The sequence below is a fragment of the Pelodiscus sinensis genome, chromosome 8 (assembly GCF_052426305.1).
Source record: "Pelodiscus sinensis isolate ZL-2025 chromosome 8, ASM5242630v1, whole genome shotgun sequence".
NCBI lineage: Eukaryota > Metazoa > Chordata > Testudines > Trionychidae > Pelodiscus > Pelodiscus sinensis.
Window position 1 is genome coordinate 59,671,552 of NC_143059.1, and position 18,274 is coordinate 59,689,825.

The window sequence follows — 18,274 nt, forward strand, 5'->3', positions numbered from 1 at the left end:
TCCCCCCCCTGTGACCTCGCTCTATATTTAAGAAGAATTTCGAACTTAACACTCCGGCTAATGTTTCCAGCAAACTCGATTATTAGGTTGGCTGCGCTTAGGAAAGATACATAGGAAAGATCAGCAACATCTGTCCTGGCAGTGGGTGCATCAGGGGAAGCCAATAGGAAAGGGGTATCTCGAAATGAGTGACTGCGATGAAGAACAATAGGCAACGGAATTCGAAGTGAGACCGGAATAAACAGAATAACAAGGAGATGAAGAGGCAAACATGGGAGCGACAGACCTATTGGCTGTGGAGTAGGATCCTACTGCCCCCACCACAAGGCTGTTTGCCTCCCCAGAGGAAAGATACCCGGGGAGGCAGGGAGAAATGCGTTGGGGGCGAAGGGGGAGAAAACGCTGGGACAGAAAAACAATCCGACCTACCAACAATGTTTGGAACGAAACAAAAACTGGGACGCAGAAGGGGATGGGCGAGGATGGGCCTTCGATCTTTAGGGGCCATGCAAAAAGCAGGCGATTGGCATGTTTTCCAAAAACAGCCCGATTCAGATCCCGCTGGACCGGGAAATCAGGAGAGTCAGTCCGTTGCTGGTTTCCCCTAAAGCCCCGTTCCTTGAACTCTGCCCTGAGCTTGCCTAAAATCGCCACCTTGCAGAGAAGATCAGCGGTGCCGCGAAGTATTTGGGTCGGGAGGTCTCGCCCGGGCGCGACTGTGTGAAAGGCCGGGAGCTGGGCAGTGGGGGAGTGCCGGGGGCTGCTGCTGGGCTGAGCCTTTTCAAGCAGCATTGACCTGAACAGGGCGAGGCCGTTTTTCCTGCCGAGGCAGCTGGTTCCTTCCCCAACCCGCCCTGCGCCCTTGTGGACCCAGTCCCCGCAACCGAGACTGAAACCAGCAGCAAGTCAAGTGTGGCTGGGTGCTTCTAATGGCCGTGGCGCTCAGGCAGGCTGCTGTGACTTCCACCTGCCTGGGCTTATTTCCCCGGGAAGATTCAGCCCCCCCCAACACCCCGCAGGGGACAGCAGGGGTTGTTAAGGGGGGGGGAATCTCTCCCCCCCCGAACTGCCTCTCCCCCCGAACTGCCTGCTGCTTCGGTCTCAGTTCTATCGGGGATTCAGGGAGGACACAACGGCCTGCGCCCTGGGGCAATCTCAAAGTGGGGGGGGGGCAGGAGGGCCCCCCAGAGTCCCGGGGGGGGGCGCCTTGCACATAAATAAAGGCGTGTCTCGGGGTGACTCGCATTTGCGTGCACCCACGCGCGGACCTGGCCCGGGTTGCAGACGGTTTCCCAAAGAAGTGCGCGGTGCCATGAGACGCCCTCCCGGGCTTTCTGGCTCCGGCTCTTTCTGTCTCTTCTGGTGAGGGAGGGATGGGGGGGGGGGGGGGGAAGGGAGAGGAAAGAAGGAAGAAAAGGGAAATCGCGTCACGTCAGGCTTTGCCCTTTGCACACCCGTTGTCCCTGCGTGCCGCACACAAAACAACCCAACCCAACCCAACCCTTGGGTTCAGGAGAGGCGCCTGGGAGGGGGTCAGCGGAACGTGTCCTTGAGAAATCCGAGGAGTTGCAGGGGTGCAAAGGAGAATCCCCCTTCCCCCGCCCTCCCCCCCCCCACACACACACTTGGCCTCTGCTCGCTGGCAGGGGGCTTGGGGCAGGCACCTGTTGTTCCGCTCTTGGGACAAGCCCGCCCAAGCCACGTCGGCGGGGTGCGCTGCTCTGGGGAGAACGCGGCCCGCGGCACTCCTAAGGAAGACCACAGCTTCGGGTAGGAGGACACCGGGCTCAGCGAGCTGAGGTGCCCGATGAAAAAGGCCACCTGGCCCAGGGCCTGTCAGCCTCCGAGGAGGGAGCAGGGTACCAGGGCAAACCCAGCTCCCTGCTAATCTGCGCCAGGCTGCGGTTCGACGGGGGATCGAAAGGGCCGGGCGCGGGTGAAATGCCCCTTTACAGGCCTGTCCCTGACCCCGGCACCGATTAGCAGCCTGCTCTCTTTTGGGCCGAAGCAGCGTTATTTGACCCAAAGAGAAGCAGGAGGGATTCCAGGGGGAAGGGTGAGACTGGAATGCCAAGGACTCATTCTCTGAAGGGGGGGGGGGGGTGATTCCTTGCAACCCTGTGGCATTTAAGTTTCGTGTGTGGAGGGGCTGGGGGGGGGGGGAGAGGAGCTTTGAACCGTGTGTGTGTGTGTGTGTGTGTGTGTGTGTCTGTGCATTTTCTTCAGACGAAAGTGGATTAAAAACTGGGGGGAGAGGGAGAATCCCAATTTATCTCCAGAGCTCCGTGCGAATCTGCGGTTTGGAGAGAGCTGCCCGGCTCACTAGAGGGACTCATTAGCAGTCACTTAGTGGATCCATCATGTCATCTCACCGCAGGAAATGACCTGATCTACGGTTTGGGTCTAAACGGTTTCCAAACTTGTCCCATCAGCACAAAGATGTGTACGCGCCCAACTGGCTCTCCAGATGTAAAGGGCTTCTGCGCGCTCAGGCTTAGGATGCGCCTTCCTCTCTGGTTCCGGGTCCTGCGTTTATATCTTGTTGTTTAAATGTTAAATGTGCGTTTCAGAGAGAAGATGGGCGAGATAATAACTGGACCGACTCTTGGAGAGAGAGAGACGCGCGTTGGAGCTCACGCTGAGCTCTTCTTCAGGTCTGAGCCGTCCTCCCTTACAAATAGCTATTCAGTACATTTTATTATACCCGGGTTATAAAAAATGCTGATGAGGGATGGTTGTATAAAAAGACTTCGGGTTTAAGGTAATTTAATGAATTCCACCTACCCACACATCCATCCACCCGCGGATTTAATAGAGAGTCTAGTGATACGATAATCGCAGCCGAGCAGAGGTCAGATTACAGGGCGTTTTACTCCGAAAATGGTCCCGCTGGGGCCAGATTCTGCATTCCTGACAAACCTCAAACCCTCAAGCCCCCAGTGGGCTCCATGGAAGAGTGGGGTGCACAAGAAATTCTGGACAGGTTCACTGCCGGGATACACACAAAGCTTCTCTCTTTCTTCCGCTGTTTTTTTTTTTGCCGTTAATTCCAGACTCCCTTTTTCAGACAGAGCCAGCGTGGGACCCACCCAGCCCGGGGCAGCGTGTGCTCCTAAAAGCTTTGTGTCGCGGTGTCCTTTCCCACCCGTGGACTTCACCCGGTTATTTGCTCCTTCCCCCACCGGGGCTAGAGTGACCTTCCTAATCTCTCCTCTTTCTGTGCGGTCAGAAGTAACGCCGTTTACAAAGGAGGAGATCTCAGCTCCCAATCCCCGGCTGGATCCAGACAAAAAGGGCCCCGGTGTAAGTACAAATGCGACTCCAGTTGAAGCTATTGGGAGTTGGCTAGACACAGGATCGGGCCCCTTAGAACGTCAGCTACATATGTTCCCACCTTGCTTTTCCAACCGCGCCCGGTTTATTTGTGTGCTTAGGTAAAGAGCAAGACTATTTTCAGCCGAGGTTACACCAGTCAGGAATACTCCGGCCGGGAAAATCAACTTGCAAGAAGGCACCTTTTGTGCGTGCGGGCAAACACCGGGCAGGCTGATCACACACCGGCGATGTTAAACTGATTCTTCCAAATGCCAGAGTTGCAAACACCTCCACTTTTGCCATATTAAAAGTGATCAATCTTCCGTTCTCAAAGGCTGGAGACAATCCTTCATTATAATCCGCCTCTGATCCATGAAAAGGTCGGGGTTTTGTCGCACACAGAAAAGCACTCTCCCCGCTGAATTATCCAGCCATTAGTGGCTGTCCCTGAATAAATAGAATTTCACAAGCCCCGTATTTCATCGAACAACTGGGAGTTTGTGCGCGCTCGCTAGGCCGGTACAGTTTTCCTTTATCCTAATGATGATGTTGGAATTTTTGGACTCCTCTGGTTATTAACCCAGCGTGTCATGGCATGGTGAGTGGCAGGGCTGCTTGTTAGAGCGAGCTGATGAAGTGACCAATCCAACACTCTTTACTTAAAAAAAAATCCCTTGACATCAGGAGGAAATTCCTGCCTGAGTGAGAACTGCAGGACTGTGCCCCGATCCCCAAGGGTTTTCTGACGGATGGGTGCGTCGATAGGTAAATAAATAACTGGCATGTAGACAGAGCGGCATTTTCTCAGGGAGAGGCTGGGGGCTGACCTGGATCCGTATGAACCTTGCATGCCGATCCCTCCAGGGACTGACACGCATAGCACCCACCTCCCCCACAAGGGCTCCACAGAGATTTCTGGGAGCTGGAGTGCTGCTTCACCCGGTGACATGTTTCTTTCAGTTTTCCCATTTGGGGCCTGATCCTGCTTCCAAAGCAAAATGGGAAGGGCGGAACGCAGCGCCTAAAGGAGAATTATTTTAGAGCTGGATCCTGAAAACACCCAAATCCCATTCATAGAGAGTGCTCTTCATCTGAGTGAAGTTACTCACTTTAATAAGTGCCTCTAGGATCAAACCTTCCTAATTCCCCTTTGTGACACAAATTCTTCCCTTCCTCTCCTTTTCTCCTAGAAAACTGTTGCTTTCCCCCCACAAGTTAATTGTATCTTTTTTTCTGTTCTGAGCTGGATAAGCCATATCTCATTAGAGAGGGAGAGATTTAACATGAACTCAAAGCAGGCTTCTTGACGTTAAAGAAAAGGAATCCCTAATCAGCACAGTATATATTTTGTATAATTGCTCCTTGGCATTTTCCCCACCCCCTTTTCTTGCTCATTAAAATGAAGGAAAAGTGGGAGGCAGGGGAGCGGGGGATGTTCCCAGTGTGTTTTTACAGGACAAGAGAAACCAAAGCCTGTTTAGGTTTATAAAAGATCTGTAGAACCAGCTCTGTTAAGCCCCGCCCCCTTGCTAAAATGTATTAGGGTTTGTTTTTCATTGAGATTTAAGATCTAACATTGGGGTTAGATTTTCCAGGGGGGAGAGGGGAAGAGGGATCATATAGTGCCCTGAAGTTAACTTTGCAGTTTCTTCTTACAGTGGCTGAAGCCAAAGGAGCTTTGCCGATTTATACCAGTTTAGAAGCTTGCCCCCACAGCCCACATAAAATTAGAGCTGTGAATTTCACTGCCCTGGTACAGAGTCCAAAGGCCTCCCCCCTCGGGGATCAAGAAATGTTTGAGTAAATCACCTATTTCACATGGCAAAATAATACTTGCCTTCCACTATGCCTTGCAAGACAAACATTGGGGGCTAGATTAGATGACCCTTGTGATCTTTTTTAATGCTATGATTCTGGCTTAGTTGTTAGTTACTGCTAATTATTGCAAGTGCTTGGGAATATTATAAGTATGGGATTTTGTTCAAATTCCATTGTCAGATGTCTCTTGGGCGATTCTGGATCTTGTTCTTACACAGACACAGACACGTGCAGTCCTGTTTATAGCTCTTCTCCTTTTTGCATACAACTGGAACTTGGCCAGCACCGCTGCATTGCTCCCACTTATTTCCAGACCGTGTGGAAGCAAGGCGGCTGGGTAGGCCAGAGTCAGGAGTGAGTATGCTTAACAGACCACTATGGCTGCAAATTGTCCCAGTGCTTCCCTCTTGTGGGTGGTATATTTCTGTATATATCTCTCCCTGACCCCATGGGATGCCTCACCCCAGGAGAATTGTTAGTAATGTGTCTGTGGTGGAGCTGCACTGTAGAGAGCCAGTCGATAGCAGGAACTCAGGTCCAGAGTTAGTGTTAGAGAAACACTGGGCTCTGGGCATCCAGCTCCAGTTTCCTACCATCCTTGAAGATCTACCAGGTTGGGACAGTATTTTCCAAGGGAGATGAGGGAAAACACAACACCATTAGCAGGTTGATGGGAAGGGGCATAGGGGAGTCCCAAAGGAAGTCCTCCTGGAGATTTCTCTCCCTTGACTCCCACGGCTTAAGTTTTCTATGAGAAGGGATCCAGGACTTGTACATTATACAAATACTAGAAGACTTACCCAACATTGCCTTGGTCCTTCAGGGCAGGGGGCTGGTGGTGTGGGAGGTTGCAGGAGTCAGGGTGAGAGGCTGAGGAGGATCTCAGGGCAGGGGGCTAGGGATGTGGGGAGGTACAAGAATGAGGGTTGGGAGGGTGATGAACGGCTCAGGGTGCAGGGTCCCATCCAGTGGGGCTTTCCCTCCCCAGCTGGCAGGGGCGTTCTCTCTTCTGTCAGCCTCTCAGCCAGCAGGGGCTTTCTGTCTCCCCTCAGTTTTCCTAGCTGGCAGGAAACTAAACTCTTCTAAACTCATGCTGGGATTTTCCCAGAGAAGATAGCGAGTGCTAAAACTTGCATGGGCACACACTGTATTCCCACAAATGTTACTGAAGGGGGTATTGCTCCTGGTCTTGCCAGGAAAGACTGGTAGCATGACTCCAAAAAACTTAAATGATGCCATGATGAACAGACTATCCATGGAACAGTGCGAAGGCATTAGCTCTTTGTGGATACCCTGACATTCGCTTATTTCCCCAAGATTTGAAGGGAATCTGCAGACCAGCAGAGCCAGGTCCTGCCCACTCTATAGCGAGAACCAACTCTGACCTCTGACATACAAGTACATTACATTTTCCACTTGATGTTGGTCTCCTGCAGGTTTTTATGATTTGCACCTGAGACAGTTATTCACAATAGTTTTTTTAATTGTAAAGATTCAAAGGACTGAATCTTCAGCTCTAGTTGAGCTGTGCTTGGCACAGCCGAGAGGTAAATGTGTTTCTTATGCCAACTTTATGCTTTCACTACCAGCTCGTGTGGTTCATTTGCCCATCAGTGCAACTTAGAGCACCCCCAGAACGGATCTAAATTTTGGTGGCTGGTAATGCCCACTCCCTCCCAAGCCATTGCCTATTGAAGATCATCAGAGATCCATAGCATTCCAGACATGCCACCTACAGAACGAGCTTTATGCCATCAATATGTCACCTGAGAATCCTCCTTCCCCCGCATATGTGCACACACACATCTCCCCACACACACACTAGTCAACGTATTATCAAGATGTGACATCCTGTTGGTCCTTGATGTATCCTGAAATTGTATGTTTTATTCTGGCCATCCGGCTGTTAATCTGAACTCTGAAGAGTATCTGAAACACAAAGTACTACATTGATTTGCCCACATCAACTTTCTGTCTGTGTAAAATTTTCCATGGGAGAAAATGTTGGGGTCCAGGATATTAGTATCATTTGCACTGTAGCATTGTTTGGTTCACACATGATATAATTTTGGATCAAATGCACCATAGGTCAAAATAAGATATGCAATTTGAGCTATGTAAATTGCATATCTTATTTCGATGTTATTGCAAAATAGCTAATTTTGAAATTTTGCACTGTCTACGCAGCACTTATTTTGAAATAAATCTCTATTCCATAACATCCCTTACTCCTGGTGGAATGAGATTTACAGGGACATTGGAATAGCAAGCCTGTTATATTTTGAAATAATGGGTGCACTCAAAAGACATGGAATAGCTATTTTGGGATACCTCCATATTCTTAAATAGGGCTGCAGTATAGACCTAACCCAATTGTGCAACACAAACTCTGGACTTTGCTGTACTGTTTCAGTCCAGGAAAAATAAATAATTGTAATAGGATATTTTGTATTTTATTTACTAAATAGGTGCCTGTGGCTGGCAATAACATACACTTCTTTTTATTGACAGACCATATACAGTCAGGAAGCTGCAGTGTGAATTTCCCTAAGTTGCCCTGTCAATAACCTCAGTCTTGACCTTCAGGGACCACCCTCTGAAGGGGTCAGAGTTAGTTCATTGATCCTACACCAGCTCAGTCTGAGCTTTCTCTTGAGTCAGAGGTAGCCACTTGTGCTGAATTGTATGATCACCCTTTGTTCTTATTGTTAAGACCAGAACACAGTATTATAATGTGAAAAACATATAAGTATATTCAAAACTACTGGCCACATAATGGAAACAAGATAACTGGTTGCTAACAGATTTATGGTCATAGCCATATGATGATGTGGTTTATTGCTCCTAGAAGGGGTCCAAGTTTGTTTCTAATTTTAGAAATAAGTGTGGGTAACTACTTTGGCTACACAACTGCTGAAAGTAGGATCTAGTAATTTTCAGGACTCATAATTAATTGTTTGCATGACCACATTCTTTGTTGTGTGTACTTAGGAACATTAGCCAAGCAAGGGACCCTATTGTTGTAGGCCTTGTACAAACGCAAAACATAAAAACACTGCTGTAAATGGTACAACTTCTTTCTTTTGTATTTGTTTGAACCAAGGAAGTCTCTTCTGTTCCTCTAGAAACAGCCCATTTCTTTCTGCAGCACTCTTGGGTTCTTCTTCCTTTCTTTGTTTTAGGAGCAGATGGTAGCAACCTCTGCACCACAGACATTCAGTTAGTTTTCCTCTGTGGTAGTGTCACTGGTAAACAAGTTTGGCATAGCCAAATGTACAGCCCTCTAGAGGAATAGGGGAATTATACATATGGTTGCCTGTAAATCCTTCCGGCACTGTGGGAACCTATTATATTTACCCATCTATCTTACGCTATGTAGTTTGTCATTTCATTATGCGGTAATTTTATATGTCTTATCAGACCATCCATTCATCCTTCTTTTACACTGCCAAACTGGAGCATATTTACTTCATTCCAAATGTGTTCCTTGTTCTGATTTGTCCCTTTACTGAGAACAGCTTGTAATGTCACCCTGTTCACTCCTATATGCCTATACTGCCATCTACTGCAGGTTAGAGGAGTTACAAGCACACATTTTAAAAGAAGGAGCAGTCAGTCTCTGCTGTCACAGGACTAACACTTTTATTAGGGCATGAGCTTTTGTGGGTAAAATCCACTTAATCTGATGAGTCTGAAAGCTCAGACCTAATAAATGTGTTAGTCTCTAAGGTGCCACAGGACTGCTTGCTGTTTCTAAAGTTACAGATTAACATGGCTACCCCTTAGAGCAGTGTTTCCCAACCGGGGTTCCATGAACCCTGGGGTTCCAAGGACCATTATCAGGGGTTCCATGAGAAATCATGGAATAAATAATGCTGGGTGGGGCCTGGAGCATCTGTCATGCCCTTCGCCTTCCGCCCTGGCTCTCGGCTGACTTCTGCGCCGCGCAGGAGCAAGCAGCGCAAGCCACGCTCCAAACGGCCGCTTACGCTGCTTGCTCTCACGTGGCGGCCCAGATGAGCAGTGCAGAAATCAGACGAGCATCAGGCTGGGAGCCTCTGTCACGGCCTTTGTCTCCCACCCTGGCGCTCTGCTGACTTCTGTGCTGCTCAGCGAGGGGGGCCTACAGCCTCTGTCATGGCCTTCGCCTCCCACCCTGGCACTCAGCTGACTTCTCCACAGCTCAGCCGGGCTGAGGCAGGAGGGGGAGGAGAAGAGAAAGAGAGAGTGAGGCAGAAGCGGGAAGGGAAGAGAAAAAGAGTGAGAGGTAGGAGAAGGAGGAGAAGAGAAAGAGAGAGTGAGGCAGAAGGGGGAAGGGAAGAGAAAGAGAGTGAGAGGCAGGAGGAGGAGGAGAAGAGAAAGAGAGTGAGAGGCAGGAGGGGGAGGAGAAGAGAAAGAGAGAGTGAGGCAGAAGTGGGAAGGGAAGAGAAAGAGAGTGAGAGGCAGGAGGAGGAGGAGAAGAGAAAGAGAGAGTGAGGCAGGAGGGGGAGGAGAAGAGAAAGAGAGAGTGAGGCAGGAGGGGGAGGAGAAGAGAAAGAAAATAAGGCAAGAGGGGGAGGATATTTGATATTTGAAAAAAAAGATTAGATGATACAAAAAAAGACAGGAAAAATACTCCAATTTTTTTTCTTACAATGTAAACTGACACACACACACATATATATAACAGCTCTTTACAAATAAATATTCTTGAAAAAATTTAGCAGTAATTGAATTGCGCTCCCCACTGTCAACTTTTTCTGGCCAAGCATTTTCCTAGGTAGAGGTTCCTCAGGATATGAAAAATTATTTTAGGAGTTTCTTCCATGAGAAAAAGGTTGGGAATCACTGCCTTAGAGACTATATCCATTTACTCATTCAGACAAGTTCCCACCAATTTGAGGGCTTCCGTTTTTAGGTGTTCAACTTTACATGTCTACAGGAAAATGCAGGCTTGAATAAACACAATCATCATTTTAACCTGCCATTATTTTAGGGGCCACTACTCAACCATTTTCTCTGTTATATGAACCATATTCTATTCCCACAAGATTATACATTTTGAAATGATAATTCTTTTTGGAGCATGCAAAGATTTAAAAAAGAGTAAAGGCAAGAAGCATTTATGCTCTTTTGTAATGTTGAAAAGGTATTTAATGCTGTGGATGTCAATGGGGTTGGCTGTGATTAAAGTGGAAGCCTATGGATAGATTGCAATGATAAACGTAAGTGTGGTCAAGAGTTTAGTGAAAAGAACTGACACACATGACTCCTAGCTTCCATTCCCAAGTCGGTGCAACTTTGTTATGTGACTATAAGAAAGTCACTCTATATCGCAATATCCCTTTTATTTAGAAAATAACCTGCCCCAACGTGGTAAGTATTGTTATTAGCCTTAATTATTTAATTTGAAAGTATTTTGCAAGCGTCTGGTGGAAGTTCCCCTGTAGTTTAGGAAATATTGGTTACATTGTGTCTTTTCAAAAGTAAAAGCAACATATTTTAAATATAAATGGGCTCAAACCAAAGTATAGGAGACATACATTTCCAAATCTCAAAAGTATTTAAATTCCAAACATGCATAAAAGTTTTGCAGGTGGGCTAAATAAAAAAAAACTGGGCTAAATAAAAAAAAAACTCCCCATCCAAACAGTGACAGATGTTAAAATGTTTGAAATCTGGATGAGGGCTTTGTAGTTTGAGCTCATCTCTAACCTAAAAAAAGTAAAATATAAAAATCTCCTGATAGACTGTAACATTCAAGAAAAGACTTTCTTAGAGGGAATAAGGGAGCCACGTGTCAAAATATGTAAGCTATGTCCTCTCCCTCCCTTGCTATGAGCAATCCTGAGCAAGAAAAAAGTCAGTGGAGATTATAATCATAGAGCCAGGGACTGAAGATATATCTGGAATATAAAAAAGGATTGACTCCAGCCAATAAGACTTATATGGCACCCAAAGCTTTTAAATATACTTAAGGATTACTTATACTGCAAGTGCTTTGAAGCAGTGACCTTTTTATTATATGTGTGTACAGTTGAACTGGCTGGAATTTTTTATTCCTACAGAAAATTTTGACTTTCTCAAAAAACCAAGGTTTTTTGGTAAAACCTGAACATTTTCACCCCAAATTTGAATATTTTCAGTGTATTTTTAGTGAAAAATTACTGAAAACCAAATATACTTCATGTGAAAATTGTTATTTTTTCAAATTTTTGGCTTTCTGATACAAGAATTTTAATAAACCAGAGAAAAGCAGACACTTTCCACAATTTTTTTTTTGGTTTGTCAAAAAAGTATTTTTTAACTAAAAATGTTATTAAGGGACTTTTAAAAACCAACTCTAGTATACAGTGTCTCCCTCAGTGGGGCTCCAAATCCAGATTGAGGCCTTTTGACATGACTGGAGGCTTCAGGCACTGTTACAATGCAAATATTATTAAGAATAATAAGAATAATTAGAGAAGTCTGAGAATGCCAGAAGGAGGGAGAGAGAGAGAGATCAGCTCACCATTTTGCTTTAGCCTTGTCAGGACACGTCAGAGGGCTAGATGCCAAGAAGGTTACAGTATGAATGGATCCTGCCCAGACCACAGCAGTTGGGAAAGGTCTGAGCTGAGCAAAGAAATTTTGTAGAAGCTTGTTGGATTGTGAAGTGTGTGATATTTTGTATTTCCAAGGAAATCTGAATTATTACTTGTAATGTCATGGATGTGTATTTCTGCCTGGATTCCCTCAAGTGCCTTGAAAACCTTCCTTGTGCCATGTTATTGTTGTTTCAATGGGATTTTCTTGGCAAACTGCTGGACATGAATAAAACAACAAATGGTCTGGTAGCGCTTTATAGACTAACGAAACATGTAGATGGTATCATGAGCTTTCGTGGGCACAGCTCACTTCTTCAGATGATCGGAGTTATGAGTTGAGAATATGAAAACGTGAAATAAATAGGAGAGGGGAAGAGGAGAGAAAGAAAAAGGGAGGGCGGTGGGAGACAGAGAATCATTAAGTATCTGGAGAAATTCTTGAAAATGTTTCATTAGTCTATAAAGTCCTACCAGACCATTTGTTGTTTTTTTCTGTAACAGACTAACTCAGCTACCCCTGAAGCTGTTGGACATGAGGCATTTCCACTGATATTTGCACCTCACCGCTACAATTGTTTAGTAGATGTAACATAGGGGAGCCATTTTAGAACTTCTCCGTGTACAAAAGACAGGCCGAGAGGGACTGCAGTAGAAGCCTCTGGACCAGAGCATGAAGATGAAGAGGACTTCTTACAAGCTCTGGGTAGGAAGTCACCCAGGGCAGGGAATTGCTCTCTGAGAGCTTGATGTGTTGCAATGGGATTTCCTGTAGAGCTAAAAGTGGACAATGTCACTGGTAATAGGGCCCTGGTTTGGGATTCGTTGGAGAGGGATGGCCTGGGTCTCCCTACCTCCCCCCTCCTCAGATACCCCCACATGGGGGAGCTTTGTCTATTATATATTGATTCTGTGGCCATTGGGCCATACTGCCCTGATCCTAGAGGGAGCTTATATTGACTCTGGCTGCTGGGCCATACTATATATATGCTTTGCATGCTCCATACTACAGATAGTCCCCGACTTACGAACGAGTTCCATACAAAGCACTTGGTCGTAACTCGATCTGTTCGTAAGTCGGACCCCATTCTTTTAAATGTGACCGTGCTGTTCATAAGCGCAAGTCGCGTTGGTAACTTGGGGACATGCTTAGTGGGAGGTTGGTCGTAAGAACAAATGGTCGTAAATCGATGCGTTCATAACTTGGGGACTACCTGTATATATATGCTGAGGCCATTGGGCTGTACTACCCTGATCCCAGACGAATTGTATATTGACTCTGAGGCTGCTGGTCTGTACTGTGTATAGACTCTGTGGCCGCTGGGCCGAACTACCCTGAACACTAGAGATTGCATATTAGCTCTGTGGCCACTAGGCTGTGCTGCCCTGGACACAGGTCACACTGCATAGACAATGTGGCTGCTTTATGCTGATAGGGAGCTCTCTAAGGCCTGTCAGTACCTTCACACTGCAGATGGGCACCACCAGCAGTGGGGGTGTGGCTGAAAGAGTTTGCATACCACTGCTCTAATACTCTGAACATGGACCAGGAGCCAGGGCTCCTGAGTAATAAAAGAAGCAGCGCCACTGACTTGCTGTGTAGCCTCAGGCAAGTCCCTTATCCTCTGATGCTCAGGTTCCCTGCAGGCAAAATGGAGATGATAATACTTCTCTCACACACACACACCAAGGGTGATGTAGGATCAAGTAATTGTTGTTTGTACAGCACTTAGAAATATCTGAATGCTATAAAGTATTGAGGCATCCAGAGGAAGGTAAACATTAGTTGGCACATGGAAACTAATGAGACAAGGAGTCCTGTAGCACCTTATAGACTAACAGATGAATTGGAGCATAAGCTTTCATGGGCAAAGACCCACTTCGTCAGATGTATCTGATGAAGTGGGTCTTTGCCCTCGAAAGTTTATGCTCCAATACATCTGTTAGTCTATAAGGTGCTACAGGACTCCTTGTCGCTTTTGCAGATCCAGACTGTGATGTAGTGTGAGTACCTTGCTGGTTGCTAAACTTGGGCTGTGGGTGACCCCCACTGGCAGCTGTCTGTAGTACGGCCCAGCAGGACAGGGGATGAGTCACTAGGCAAGGGTCTCTCAACCTGTCCGACCAGCTACCCCCCACGGAGAGAAACAAAGGAAGGTGGAATGCCACCCCTGGCTGCGGGGCAGGGCTTGAAGAGAGTTTTAGTTTCTGTCTGGGAGCATGGAGGAGACAGCCTAGGGAAACGAGCTGGAATTTAAGGGCCCAGTCTCCCCCATCTCAAGGGGAGCTGAGGCATCCTATGCCTGCTCTGGAACCAGATTACATCTGTGCTGTGCTGTACCCTGAAGAAGCAATAAACACCCTCTATTCTACTGGCTGGTGGAGTCTGTCCGTGCCATTACAGGGGTGCAGGAGACGGGAAAACCCCAACGCGCCGTCACACAGACTAACAAGACTATCCCTCTGATACTGGAAACTAAAGAGTTCCACTGAAATCTCAAGAGCAAGTGGACAAGGCAGATCTCTCCAAAGAGATATGAGGGCTGGTTGCAGAGGATTCAACTGTGCAGCTGGAGGAAGTGTTATTTGGAATGTGGGTGTTTGAAGAGTGCCATTATGTTACTGTCAGTTTTTACAGTCTTGTGTCTCACACGTGTTTGTTTTCTGGATGGCAGGTAAAGAAGATGATCCCAAGTAACTATGGCAATGAGGCTCACACACGCCTGGAGTAAAGAAACCTCACAGTGCCTAACAGGAATGATTTTTCACAGCTGGATGTTTATGTGAGGACATCAATTTCATTTGGCAGGCCAGTGGACAATGTTTTAGGACCAGGTGAAGCCTATGTCCTGATGCTGGTCATACAGGAGAAATAATCTGAGGGTGTCCAAATTTCCAGGTAGCATGACTAGTACCTTAAATGTGTGCTAGACACAGATGCTGAGAGCAGACTAAATTTTATGTCCTGACTCAGTCATCTGACCGGGATCAAGGTTCCAAAAATCACCTCTGTCACAAGACCGTTGTTATTATCCACTGACTCCTCAGGCTATGTTGCCCCTGGCAGTGGCATCGTGCTTCTGCGTGAGAGTTTTAAAGCCTAGACTCTCGCATATACCAATCATGGTACAAACTAAGCAAGGGTATTACCACTTTGGCTTTGTAGTTATTTGTGGACACAAATGGAGGCTGCCCGCCACACTGCATCCAAACCAAACAAAAAAAATTCCAATAAATCCCTTCCACACATAGTTGTGGACATAAAATGAGGTCCACATTCAAAAGACTTCACATCATTTTTGGAAGAGCCCTACACAATAGGCAATAGAAGGAGAAACTGAGGCAGAAATTAAGTGTGAATTATCTAAAGACACAGAGAGAGTCACAGTATGAGACTTAGAATTCAAGAGTCTTTAATTAACAGCAGCTCTGTGATCAATCCCCTGCATGTGACCTCTCTTCAAAAACTCCTGCGCAGCTCTTTGGGGCAGGAACTGTGTGTGGGGGACGATGAGGGGGAAGGGTTGTCCTGTTGTGACAGAGTGCAGGGCATTAACAGGTGATCCTGTACTCGGATCATTCTGACACCAATTAGTTCCCTTCCATCCTCAAGAAAGCTGACTGGGAATTAATTATCTAGTCAGGTGGCTGTGTGAGCTACAGAGCCAATTAGCCCATCAGCTCAAGACTGATCAGAAAGGCACAGAAAGGAAACGCAGGAGATTGGAGCAGGGTTAGCTGAGTCCAGAGCCAGAGACCTCTTCTTCTCTTGGGCCCTGGGAAAAGGATTGAGGAGACAAAGGACATTGTAAATGATATTGCTGTTTGTGGAGAGAACTGAAAGTAACAGCATGGTACAGACTGGAGATCATTTTCTATGGAGCAATTTTCTATGGTTCAAGATGCAGTCCACTCCTGCCTTCTTGCACCATGCTTTGTGTCCCAGGTCAGCCCTGGCGTTGCTAGGCACTACTGCAGTCAAAACAACACATACCATAACATCTTGAGTATAATGCGTAATGCACACCCTGACGTTTGAATCTTAGCATAATGAAAAAAACTGAACTCCTATATATAATGCGCACCCCATTGTACATCGCGCTTACCTCAGACATTTTTCTTTAAAAAAGCCAGGAGCCAACCCACCAGCTCCAGCCCCAGCCTCGCCCGCTTCCCAGAGCGGCCCTGGGCTGCCGGAGAGCAGTAAGGAGGGACCCCTGCTCCCACCTGCAGGCTCACCCAGGAAACATGAACGCAGCCGGGGGAGCCAGCGGCGGAGTTTGAAACCTGCCCCCCACCCTCCCAGACAGCTGCCCGTGCGCCATGCCAAGCTCACGCCTGCCACTGGGACCCCCAGGCGCAGCCTGAAGGAGCACCAGGCAGGCAGCGAGCCAGGGCACTGCAGCCTGGTGGAAACGCTGGCTCCTTGCCTTGTCTGGGAGCCTGGCGGGGCAGCGGGTGGGAAATTTTCTGTGTGGAGGGGAGGGGAAGTTCCCCAGCCTGGTGCTACTTACAGATTCGTCGGCTTCTGCCAAAATAAAACTTTAAAATATAGCTCCTATTTATAATGTGCACCCCGACTTTGAGGCTAAATAACCTGGGAGAAAACTGCGCATTATACTCGAGATTTTACGGTAGTTCTGGACTGACAAAGCTCTCTCGCCTATCAGTGCGGAGCTGTATAGTGAAATAGTACTGAATCATCCTGACATGTGGAGTATGGAGACCTGGGAAAAGCACAAAGCTTTAACAGTGTAAGTGAAATCAAAAGCCCTGATTTTTCTAAGTTTTACTGCAGGAGGAAGACAGGCTTATGGTTGGGCAAGACTGAGTTCTGAAAGAAAAAACACCACAAACAGAGCAGGTGTTGTATGAACTATCTCTAACCAGGATCAACCAAGATATTTGCAAAAATTGACAGTTACAGAAAGTTCATCCACTTTCTTACTCCAAGTTGCCCTCTGCCTTTCCTGATATGTTTAATTGTGCCTCTTCTTAGGATCATATTAAGGGTATGTGGTGCCATAATGATTTAAAGGCTCCTACATGTCATGATAAAATATTGAGAGCTTCAGATACTGCCATGTGAAATAAAAGCACCATTGACCTCCCATTTGTTCTATAAATGCTGGAAACACTATGAAAGTTTTCAGAAAGATAAATTGGCATGTGGTACAGGAATACTTTACTCAATTTTTTTTCTACTGTAACTCGGCAAAAAAGTGTAAAAAGTTCAGAGGAGTAAATAGTCTGGTACTATACTAGAAATAGGAAACTTCTAGCAAGAATTGCTGTAGTACACTATCCTAATTAAAATTAGCTTGTGAACTCATGTAAGATTGTGATCTATGAATTAAAATGTATTTTAGAAACCATTCATTTTCTGGAAAGTACACTTTTTCCTAAAGAAGAGTCACCACTGCCATGAGTAATGATTTTATTAAGAGTCTTATAAGGTTTGGGGTCTTTCTTAAAGCTCCAGCTCCTGGAGACATGTGATTAGTTCAGAATTTCAGCTTTCCAAAAAAGTTTCAGTTAGGGTATGTCTACACTGCAGAGTTTTTTCAGAAAAACGGCCAATTTTCCAAAAAAGTCACTTACGTCTACACTGAAGTCATGTTCTTTTTAAAAAAATGGAAAGAACAGAGGGTTTTTTCTGACATTGGTAAACCTCTTTCTACAAGGAAGAAGCCTTTTTCTGAAAGAGCTCTTTTGGAAAAAGGCGTGTGTGGAAGGGGAAGAGGGAGTTATATTGAAAGAAGAGGAAAGAGGAAAAAGCACAGATATCCTGGTGGCCACTCCATCATAGTAATCACAGCTTAAATGTGAGATAGCGTCCATTCAGCGTGGACGCTATCTTTCAAAAATGCAGATTGCTTTTTCGATGTGTTTTGGCAGTGTGGATCCTCTGTTTTGGAAGAAGTTTTTTCTGAAGATCTCTTCCAGAAAAGTTTCTTATGAAAGAAGCCTGCAGTCTAGACATAGCCTTCAAGAGAAACTTGAAAATGTGAATGCACTCTGACAGCTCCAAAGTCAGAAGGTGAATAAAAAGATTCCCACACTTATGTTTAAGTCCCCTGATTTTTAAGCCAATCCCATGAGTTTTGGAGACTTGACTCATGGTTTTATCACCCTCTGGGCTGGCAATACTGAAAATAACCTTTTATTATGGTACAATGGGGAGACAGTGCAGTCTCCTCCAGGAGCAAACTCCAGCCCTTGAATCTTATGATGGGATAAGTTTTTACTCACGTCCACCTGTGCAGTGGGACAAAGGGGATTAATAACCTCAGTTGAACCTCTGCACTAGGGCCGGTTTTAACAAGCACGGGGTCCAATTCCGGAGGCGGGGCCATGCATGCGCTGCGTGCCTAGGGCGGCACTGTGCATGTGTCGTGTGCCCGGGGCCCTGCACATGCGCCGCGCACCCTGGATGGCACTGCGCATGCGTCACGCACCCGGGAGCGGCGCCCCCTTAGGCATGGGACCCCATTCCGGGGAATCAGTCGAATCGGCCTAAAACTGGCCCTGCTCTGCATGTCCCTTCCCTCTGGGAGCAGGAAGAGGGGGGAACATGG

At 46.6% G+C, this 18,274-nt stretch overlaps 1 long non-coding RNA gene across 2 annotated transcripts; it reads left to right on the forward strand.

Moving 5' to 3' along the window:
- Positions 1-1,537: 1,537 nt before the first annotated feature.
- Positions 1,538-16,868, forward strand: LOC149524019 (uncharacterized). Of its 2 annotated transcripts, XR_016350190.1 has the most exons (5): positions 1,538-1,770; positions 2,571-2,654; positions 3,068-3,303; positions 12,201-12,402; positions 14,372-16,868. It is a non-coding gene; the product is annotated as an uncharacterized LOC149524019 (long non-coding RNA). The 2 variants fall into 2 exon arrangements; XR_016350191.1 differs by lacking the exon at positions 12,201-12,402 and having other exon boundaries at positions 1,556-1,770.
- The last annotated feature ends 1,406 nt before the right edge of the window (positions 16,869-18,274 follow it).